General features: G+C 35.8%; 1 long non-coding RNA gene across 1 annotated transcript; it reads right to left on the reverse strand.

Moving 5' to 3' along the window:
* Positions 1-243: 243 nt before the first annotated feature.
* LOC110457984 lies at positions 244-9,999 on the reverse strand. The gene is made up of 9 exons (XR_002463751.1): positions 9,956-9,999; positions 9,708-9,771; positions 7,644-8,103; positions 6,950-7,177; positions 6,642-6,717; positions 6,306-6,407; positions 4,810-4,866; positions 2,445-2,918; positions 244-1,306 (listed from the first exon to the last, which is right to left on the reverse strand). It is a non-coding gene; the product is annotated as an uncharacterized LOC110457984 (long non-coding RNA).
* Positions 10,000-10,739: the final 740 nt, after the last annotated feature.

The following is a 10,739-nucleotide window of genomic DNA, read 5'->3' on the forward strand; positions in this document are numbered from 1 at the left end:
TATGTATGCTGTTGTATGTATGTATGTATGTATGCTGATGTATGTATGTATGCTATTATATCTATGTATGTATGTATGTATGCTGTTGGTTGTATGTATGTATGTATGCTGTTATATGTATGTATATATGCTATTATATGTATGTATGTATGCTATTATGTGTATGTATGTATGTATGCTATTATATGTATGTATATATGCTATTATATGTATGTATGTATATATGCTATTATATGTATGTATGCTGTTATGTGTTCATGTATGCTGCTATATGTACAGGTACTAAGATTTATTAACAACATATATAATTTATGTGATTATGTACAACATACAATGTTATAAGGCAGGCAAAAAACAACATAATTAATTGGGGGTATAATTCCCCAGAATTACACGCCCGACTTATGGGGTATCCCCGCCAGGCACAATATTGGTGAACCTGATGGAGCTTAGAGACAATGTTAAGATAAAAACAAGACTTTAACATTACAACTTACTTACCTGGTAAATTGAGCAACCAAAAATGTTAAACAGAGACAGAAATTCAAGAAAAGAAAATTATATATATACAAGTTACAATGAACACAAATGAAAAGATACTGCGAGCCAGCTACCCCAACCTTACCACATGGGTGTATTGCTCCGACCAGCTGGCCAGTGTTATCTCACTTAGTGACCTTATCCTAACCTTAGTACTAGAACAAGCTATATATATAAGAGAGAAAAAAACATAACATAAACATGTAGGAACATAAACATGTACTACTTTCAGTACTTTGATTCAGTTCACAGATTCTCCTCTCCTTCAGTTTTCCAGGCTAGCAGGGCTTCCTCAAAGTCAAATGAAGCCCTATCATATCCTTCAGTTTTTATCAACATCACTTTTTGTTTTGTTTTGTCAATTGTTCCTACAGCAGTCAGGTGCGATACTGCACAGAAAATTCCCTTTCACAGTCTTCAGTTTGGCCACTTTCAGTACTTTGATTCAGTTCATAGTTTCTCCTCTCCTTCCAGTTTTCCAGGCTAGCAGGGCTTCCTCAAAGTCAAATGAAGCCCGAACATATCCTTCAGTTTTTACAACATCACTTTTTTTCTGTTTTGTCAATTGTTCCTACAGGCAGTCAGTCGCGATACTGCACAGAGAATTCCCTTTCACAGTCTTCAGTTTGGCTACTTTCAGTACTTTGATTCTGTTCATAGATTCTCCTCTCCTTCACATTTTTCCAGGCTAGCAAGGCTTCCTCAAAGTCAAATGTATCAACATCACTTTTTTCTGTTTCTGTTTTTTTTTTACAAGGTTTAGGTACTGCAAAAAAATAAAAAATATTAAAATGAAATATTTTTAATTTTTGGTAGTGATATTTTGATTACTATTATAATATTATTGAAATATTATAAGCATACCCTTAGACTTCTTTTTCCCCAGGAGACATCACATTTGTAATATATGTTAAGTATAGCATTTTTGGAGATTTGTAATAAAAACAAAGCAAGTCTTTCAAAAGTTCCAAAATTTCAGTTTAGCTATTTTTAGCTAAAGCTCAGGTGACCTATTGCTGTCCGTCGTCCGTTTTACATTTTCAACTTAAGCTGAAATACTGGCAAAGGGATTTCATTAATATTTCATGGGAAGGTTACTGACATCTCCCTGACCAAGTGTTGTTATTTTTCGGGTCGATCAGAAATCCAATATGGCCGCCACGGCTGCCATTTTGAAAAAACTATTTCAAACTGAAATGAAAAGTTCTAATAGGCCGATTTAACTGAACCTCGTTCTAGGAATGATCAGCTCATGGTCCTGACAAACTTAAGTTAACATTATACTTAACTATTTTGTACTCAAATTGGTACATATTTCAACAACAAAAATAAATACTGTAGGACTCAGGTGACCGTTCAGGCCCATGGGCCTCTTGTTTAATAACTGACCTTGACCTAAGATTTCTTTCAATCCCTATTGCAAATCTATACTTCAGTGTATCACCATGTCAAATTTCATAAAATCATTCTTTTGAATTCTTTTCATACAAAATTGACTCCCTTTTGCCCAAGAAATGTTTTGTTCTGCACAAAATTCTTCTAACCGTCCTCAAACTACAGGATTTACCTCCAATTCCCTATTTGACTTCATCTTAACATTCAAATCATATCCTCTCAATGTAAGATAGTTTAGTATCAAGTATCATTAAATATGTGCACATTAAAAGGTCATAACTCTATAAACAAGGGAAGTAACTCTATTCTTTATGGTTTACTTATCATTCAATTTTTTGCAGTACTTTGGGAAGTGTCGCTTTTTTCTTGAAACTGTTGTAGTGTGAACAATGTTGTGTCTACAGACAGATTGACAGTCATCCCGATTCCAATATAACTTTGTTAAACTTCCTTTCATTGCAAAGGAAAGTAAACCCAGCTGTTTTATTTTAGTATCAAGCTACACTTACCTTGTTTTCTTATGGGGCAATCTTTCCGTCCTGAGGTCAGGATTCTTCAAATTTGTGTCATCTTGACAATAGACAGACTTCCCAGCAAAGAAGATAGATGAAGCCTCAAGAAGATTTAGTCACGTCCCAACTAGTTTTGTCCATTCTTTCACAATGTATGGAAGTCCAGACACAAACAATCCTCCAGCACAAGATTTACAGAGCAGTACAACACACATGGCGGTCCATTGGTCCATCAAGCCCGACCGCACAGGCCTGATGTTCCAATCATGATGCTGTAAAGCCATACTCGTGTCAGATTCATGTCTGTATTTGGAATTAAATGCATTGTCAAAGAAGTGACAGTTCGAAGTTGAGAAATGACTAAACCAACTGAGTTCCAAATATTTCCGTTGCTAAGTCATCCATCTAGAGTTAGACTCCACGCATTCGAAAACCCTGACCAGGTGACTGTCCGAGACGTTGGACAATCTCCTACAAAAAAAACAGCTCAATCACATAACAATCACCTTTTTTTCCCATCAACAACCTGATCTTATGAAATTGTTCTTTTTTAGCATTGCTTTTGCTTATGCCGTCAAAAATACACATTATGATGTATATAACAGCACTTTGGTTTGACCTTCAGTCTCATCTGATGCAATAGGTAGCAAAAATCATACTGCTCCCTTTCAACAATGGAAAATTTATAAAAGAAATATGTAAGTGACCTTGACATTTGACCTCTGACGCATAAAACATTAGACCTTGAAACATTAACCTTTTTTTAATTTGCAGTCAGTCTTCATAACTCAACCTTTTGTAAATTTGCCGATAAACAGATGTTTCAACTGAGCATCAAGTGACCTTGACCTTCAACTTTACAAATTCTGTCCGATGTCTTAAGGAAACTATTAAAGCAGCGATTACGTTAAAGTTCTGAGGAGTTATTTATGAGATTATTTACAAGGTCAAAGCATTTTGTTAATGGTAATTCACCCATTCCTATTTACAGTATGTAGTAATTACTCTTTTCAGAAAAAAGAAGTGTCGAGCTGTTTTCTAAACAAAATTAGTATATTTCAGGTTACATGACTATAAAAAATAGGGTAAGTGGGGTTTCTTCTTTTTCTTTTTGAGGGGGGGGGGGGTTAATTTAAGAAATTACAAAAATCACCAAACATATTTTTATATCTTTTAAATAATAATATGGGGTTTAAATTTGGTTTTGATACCAGCCTGTGAAGCAGAGAGGGTCTATATATATATAGTTGCCTTGTTGAATCATCCATCAATTTATCCCAATTAAATCTGGATGGAGTGCATTTATGTGAGATATTCGTTTGTGTCGATTGGTTTAGTTTAGTATTGTTTAACCTCCTGACAACAGCTATGGTAAAAAGGTAAAAACTAGGGTAAGTCGGGGTACCCGAAACATACATTTTTTTTGGCCTTATATATTTCCTTCTCTTTCTTATAAATTTTCCAGTTTACCAGTAAATATGGGTTCCCGCTGCTAAATATATACAAGAATTCCACAGGAGTGAATGTGTTGCCTGCTCAGCGCTTTTAGTAAGAAAAGTGTTTTGGCTGGAGTTATCGCGTAAACGCAAAAAGTTGAAACTCGACAATATAAGTTCAACATTATTGCTTCTAGTATTACCGTACAAAATTTGAAAGGAATTGATTAAAAAATAAAAAAGTTCTTGCATTTACTACACAATGTCCTTATTTGGCAATAAAAGGGGCATGACTCCACCCAAAATGGACGTGAACTTCTGAAATGCGAACTTGTCGGAGCTATATTGGTATGGTATATTGTGTATCAAGTTTGAGTTCAATCAACCCCAGAGAACTCTAGTTATCGCTAGGAAACCTTATTTCGGACGTCGCAAACGCCGACGCCGACAAAGTAATACCAATATGTCGTCGTTGACATAAAAATGGCCCCTGTCAATCAATTATATATTTTCTGTATACTTGTATTGCACCTCTTTGTGAATATGTAATTTTGTAATGAGATGAAAATTATCGCTTTCATACTAAATAGGGAAAAAACTGAGTGATTGCTCAGTTACCTGATGCAATTATGTGACTCTATTCTTTAATATATAGTGGATCATAAATGATCTGCAATTACCAGTAATGATTTGAGAATAAATGAAGGTTCTTATGTTAATGAATTTAATTAACACAATTAATAGACAATGGTGGCAATAGGATCTTTATGACCAGATGGGATTGTAAATTGATTTGGCATTGAAATTTCAGAGTTTTTTTGATAGTGGAAATAAAACCATGATGCTTTTTGTCAGCGAGAACCCATCTTTCAATGAAAAAGTTGATCTTTTCATCTTAACTCTGCACAATTAAGAAATTCTCATACCTTCAGGAAAAGGCACTAATGCTTCGAATGCGTCCAGTCTTGGAACCCAACATCGTACTGTAAGAGAAATGTATAATGATATATAAACACAATTTACGCATTGATATCTCAAAACAAAGTGATAATTATAAATTTGCCATCGTTGTGAAAAGGGCATAAATGGCAAAAATTAAACTGTAGCAAATATTTCCAGGTATACAATAAATAATATCTCTAATAACAACAGTTTCCTTGTTTCACAATTGATACAAGTGTTTTTGGCTGGTGGTGAGGATGGCTTGGGGATAAACAATGCCTTGTAGAATTTATTTAGACCAGCACAATGTTCAGTTATTGAAAGAGCAAGATGAAAGGTACTGCAGATAGACAGATAACTGAACAGATGTCTGAAAATTATGCACAAAGTAGGAAATGATGGAAACAAAAGCACCATAAGCAGGTGCACGATACACCAAGGTAGACCTCATTCAAACTTTCTCGAGTATTAACTTGGTTACCACATACATCTATTAAGCTAGGTGAAAAACATCCTTCTCAAGTAGTGTTATATAGTATTCAAGACAATCAAGTAGATGAAACTATCAAATGTTGACTGACAAAACCATATTGAAATGAGACCATTTTTGGCCTTCTGTTGTTAATGACATTGACCTTTGACCTTGTGATTCATCAAGACATGTCTTTAAATTAAGGCAGTAGAGCCATGATAAGGACCGACTTAATGATGCAGGGTGTAACACGTACTACACATCACACACCAGCGGAAAAACTTCTAAGAGAAAAATGTGCAAAGGTCAACAATCAAGTGAAACTGAACAAAAGACATCCCAACATGTAACAAGGTACTAAAGAGAAATTGTGGACAAAGTTCCATACAGATAATAAAGGGCCATAACAACACTGGTAAAAATTAACACACCTCAGACTCCATTTTCCCCAAGCTCTCAAGATGCACAAGTATTAAGTTTGGTTAACATAAGTGAAAAAGACAAATGTTAACAATGAAAATGGTCCCCCTAGAGTACCTCGAAATCGCTTACAAATGTGAAGCTTATTAATTTATCAGCTAAACAAGATATTGGGCTTGCACGAGCACAGAATCTGAGTTTGAGTTTGAGAACAGATTCATTAATACTGATATTGGCCAAGGTCTTGTATTCATGAAACTGTTATCATGCTAGAGTGTCGTGTCAATTCTCTGCTTACACCAATTGTCTTATCACTTGCCTAAATCATTTGACATGGCAAAAAAGTAAAGTCTATTTATTAAATCTTTCATCAATATATCAGGAACCTATTTTTTTAATTTTAAATGGGCAGGAGCACACAATCTGAGTTTGAGCATGAAAATGGTTTCATAAATACAGGCCCTGAAAGCAAAATTAATTCTGATAACTGCATAGTCTTGATAGTTTCAAGGCATTATTATTTTTTATTGATCTGTAAAAACACATACATATTCTAAAATCAGGTTAATTCAATTTGATATTGCTTACCTTGCCTAACGGAATTTCCCCGCTCTACGGCGACACAGACCTGCCACTATGTCACACCCTTGGGCCCTTAGCACGGCCCTTTTGACTGCCTCCACACTGTGGCTAAAAGAAGAAATAAACTGCATTAAAAATTGAAATTATAAAATGTCTGTCTTTTAAAGCTCTATTACAACAAAAAGACTACTTGTCAGAATGGTAACACAAGTGTCAAAATTAGGTTGGAAGAAAATTGGTATGTAAAATCATCAACAGACTGTAATTGAAGTAAAACCAGAAAAATATAACAGCACCAAAGATCCCACGGTCATTTTCACCTATTTTAACATTGTTATTTACCTCAGTGTGAAGAAAGTCAAACCATCAAGAAACATGGCAGTGTCTCAGTGCCACCTCCAGGCACGTCCCCCGTGTCCTTCATGAAAGAAAATTAAGATAAACATGAGATTTTTATTCTTATGACAGCAACTACTATATAGATAGGATTAAATACTCAGGTCTGAACTGAATATAATGACCAATTTTGATGGAAATTATTTTTCAAAATTTTAGCTACATTCAAGGTCAACATTCAAGAGAATAAAAATCAACTGCAATGAACATTTTACTTGCTCATTTTCATAATTAATTCCAGGAGTGTCAATTACCTCTTATGGACCGGGGGCATATGGAGAGAGATCGGGATGACGGCGTCGATCTCTGCGCCTTGGACGGCGCCTCCTCCAGGAGAGATCGGGAGGGCGACGATCTCTGCGCCGTGGACGGCGCCTCCTCCGGGAGAGATCGGGAGGGCGACGATCTCTGCGCCTTGGACGGCGCCTCCTCCGGGAGAGATCGGGATGGCGACGACCTCTGCGCCGTGGACGGCGCCTCCTCTAAAAATACACAACAATATACTTGATTATGTTATGCTCGATGAACAGGTACTTCATGGAATGAATTGTTTGGTAGCACTGGTCTACATTTAATCAATTTTGATAGTTTTGGATGTATTTATCTGAAAGTGTTCATATATACATTTTACTTAAGCAGACAGTAACTAAACTGATTACATAGTACATTTCTACTTTTGAAGAACAGCTGTATAGTATATATTACCTCTATTGAATCTTTTTTGTGGGGATAATTATGTGCAACTGATACAGTTTGTATTTTCTCAATGTTACCAAGATCAAGATTTACATGTAGCCATCTTTGATATGTTAATATTGATATAGAAAATGTTTGTAACATATACATTTGCCAAATTTAATGTATATATCAGAATACAAGGTCGAACCAAATTGGTTTAGTGGAATTTTCATACAATTATTAATCAACTATTTTCATGCAATTATTTACCCTCCTCCGGGGGCTGGCAGGCCGTGATAGTCCGTCAGTCAGATATTCTGGACCAGATGACCTTTACCCTAGTCAGACTTTCCGACGCAAGAGGTACTGTTGCAAAAATAGATTTACCCTAGTTCAGCTGCACCCAACCATCCAGTCACAAGAGAATTTAACCCCAGCTCGGAAACAACCAATATGAAGCACTTGACTCAGTATGATTACATGTTCCCCTCAGGACTATCACGGAGGGGTACATGATATCGGATCCCCACATGTCACCATAAAGGTCCTTGTACCTCAATAATGGTGTTCGTCAGGGTTAAAAACTTTGTTAAGGAGTGAATAATGCAGCTGAAATGTCATAAATCTATCCAGCTTCAGATACCCCAGACGCCAAATCACCCAACTAGAGCTCAGACCACCTTCCTAGATATATCTGACCAGGGTTCTGTCCACTTACAGCAAGACAGTCCTGTAAAAAAAAATATTAGCATATTAGCATAATTCAGGTAAATTTTACATCAATTGGTAGAAGGAAATGAAGTTGTAAATTATCTGAATTAATATTTCACAGTTCCCAGCCCCATGGGACGAACACATAAACTCATACTCATAACCCCGCTCCTATATAAACCAGAACTGTACGCTAAAGGCTAACTAATGCCCCGCTCCTATATAAACCAGAACTGTACGCTAAAGGCTAACAAATACCCCGCTCCTATATAAACCAGAACTGTCTGCTAAAGGCTTACTTATGCAAATCAATATAGTCTCCCACCAGTAATGAGTTATGGTAATCACTATTTTATTAAAAACACAAAAAATAATATAACAAAAAAATAAACAAGTATTTCGCACAAAGGGGTCGATATCCAAAATTAAAATGCCAGTGCGAAACAACATAGGATACCGATCATTCATGCAAAGTTCCAACAAAATCCACCAGTTAGTTAAGGAGGAGTTGCACGGACAAGTATTTCGCACAAAGGGGTCGATATCCCAAATTAAAACGCCAGTGCGCAACAACATCGGATACCGATCATTCATGCAAAGTTTCAATAAAATCCGCCTGTTAGTTAAGGAGGAGTTCTCCGGACAAGGATTTGGCAAAAAGGGGCATAACTCCATCAAAAAGGGTCGAAATCCCATATTAAAATGCTAGTGCCAAGAAACTACATAAGATACTGATCATTCTTGCAAAGTTTCAATGAAATCCACCTGTTAGTTAAGGAGGAGTTCTCCAGACAAGTATTTGGCAAAAAGGGGCATAACTTCATCAAAAAGGGTCGAAATCCCAAATTAAAATGCTAGTGCCAAAAAACTACATAAGATACTGATCATTCAAGCAAAGTTTCAATGAAATCCACCTGTTAATTAAGGAGGAGTTTTCCGGACAAATTACTGTGGACGACAGACAGACATCCAGACAGATATCCAGACAGGGTGATTCCAGTATATATTGTAAGGAATTAGTCTAAGAAGGACAGAAAAGTGGCTCTACAAATATCAATATGGGTAAACAAATGGTGAAACCAGTGTTTCATGTACGTTGGTTTCTATTAATACATACTGCAGATATTTTCCCCAATTGACATCAGGGGCTTTTTACCCAATTCACCATCAAAAGCAAAGGCAGACAGAACTTTTTTTAACTAGAATGCCACGTGGCGTTGCCCGACTATAAATTGATTTGGTTATATTAAAGGAATAAATAACCTTTCCATATTTTAATGTAAAAGAAATATTTCTAAAAATATTAAGTCATGAACACAACGAACCACAAACATGTAATTTAACTCTTGATTCGCATGGATGCTTGAATAGTACAACAGATTAATTAACACATACATGTACAGACAAGTGAATGAAATAAGGCAACTAATTGTGAATTTCCTCATGATTTTCGTGACACATTGAAATTGAATTTTCATAAAACACTTATTAACACAAATAGTTGTGGTATATAACTGCAACATGTTGATCAGGGAGAATGAATTGAACTTCTTCATGCCGACAGGATACATACAGTTTTATGAATTACAGCAATGTAAGGTGATTAATAGCAAACATATTTACCTGTCGGTCTGGGGTAGTTCGCTTGCGACATTGGTCACAGGTCGGCTGAAACCTAATGTCCATCCTGTAAATAAAAATAATATACATGCATTATTATCTCCCTTGAAATGTGAGCAAAAACAGTTGGTAATAACACTTGAAAATGACTCAAACCATGAAATCAAATTGAAATATGGCATTATCAATCATTAATTTTTTCAATTGAAATATTTTTTAATATTGAAACATGTATATTTATATATACATACCAGAACCGCTGACGGATTTCCCATGCTGTTCTCATGGACGACGCTGTAAAGAAGAGCGAAAAGATAAAAACTCAATCTTTTGGTGAATGGGGCCTGTGACTTTTGAATTAGAAAATTTGTATACGTTGCAGTTGATCAAATTATCAACATGTTTCCCAAATAATACTGAAAAATTAATATTTCTCAATAACAAGTATCATCCTTAAGATCTAGTATCCTTATTTATGAAAAAGGATTTCATTTTAGATGTTAGATTTAAGATAGAATTTGTTTATTAATGAGTTAAAATGAGAAATTTTAAAGAGATTCTGTCGAAAATAATACACTTTTTTCTATAGGGGAATAGACCCAAACTTCAGCTGTAAAACAGACTCTGGACAACAAGAAATATTATGTCAGGACCGGGGAAAAATAATCAGAATTGCAAAGGGCTATAACTTTAGTAACAAGAGGCCCAGAGGGCCTATATCGCTCACCTGAATATGTTAAAAATAATTGGTACGAAGTAAAGATATAGCACTCCATGGTAGGTGCTGTAAGTCCATATGCAATTTCAGAAAGATCCATCCAGTATTTGAGATATAGCGAGAACAAACTTCCAACAAAGCCCCACTCCTTTACCCCTAGGGGGGTCATACCCACCAATTATACAAAATTGAGACCCCTTGGCCCAAGGATATACTCCAGGCCAAATAAGGATAAAATCCCTTAATCCCAATGGTCGAAGAAGGATTTCAAAGGTTTTACCTCTATTTCTCCTACTGCCCCCAGGAGGGCCACACCC

This window comes from Mizuhopecten yessoensis, unplaced genomic scaffold, assembly GCF_002113885.1.
Source record: "Mizuhopecten yessoensis strain PY_sf001 unplaced genomic scaffold, ASM211388v2 scaffold9385, whole genome shotgun sequence".
Taxonomy (NCBI): Eukaryota; Metazoa; Mollusca; class Bivalvia; order Pectinida; family Pectinidae; genus Mizuhopecten; species Mizuhopecten yessoensis.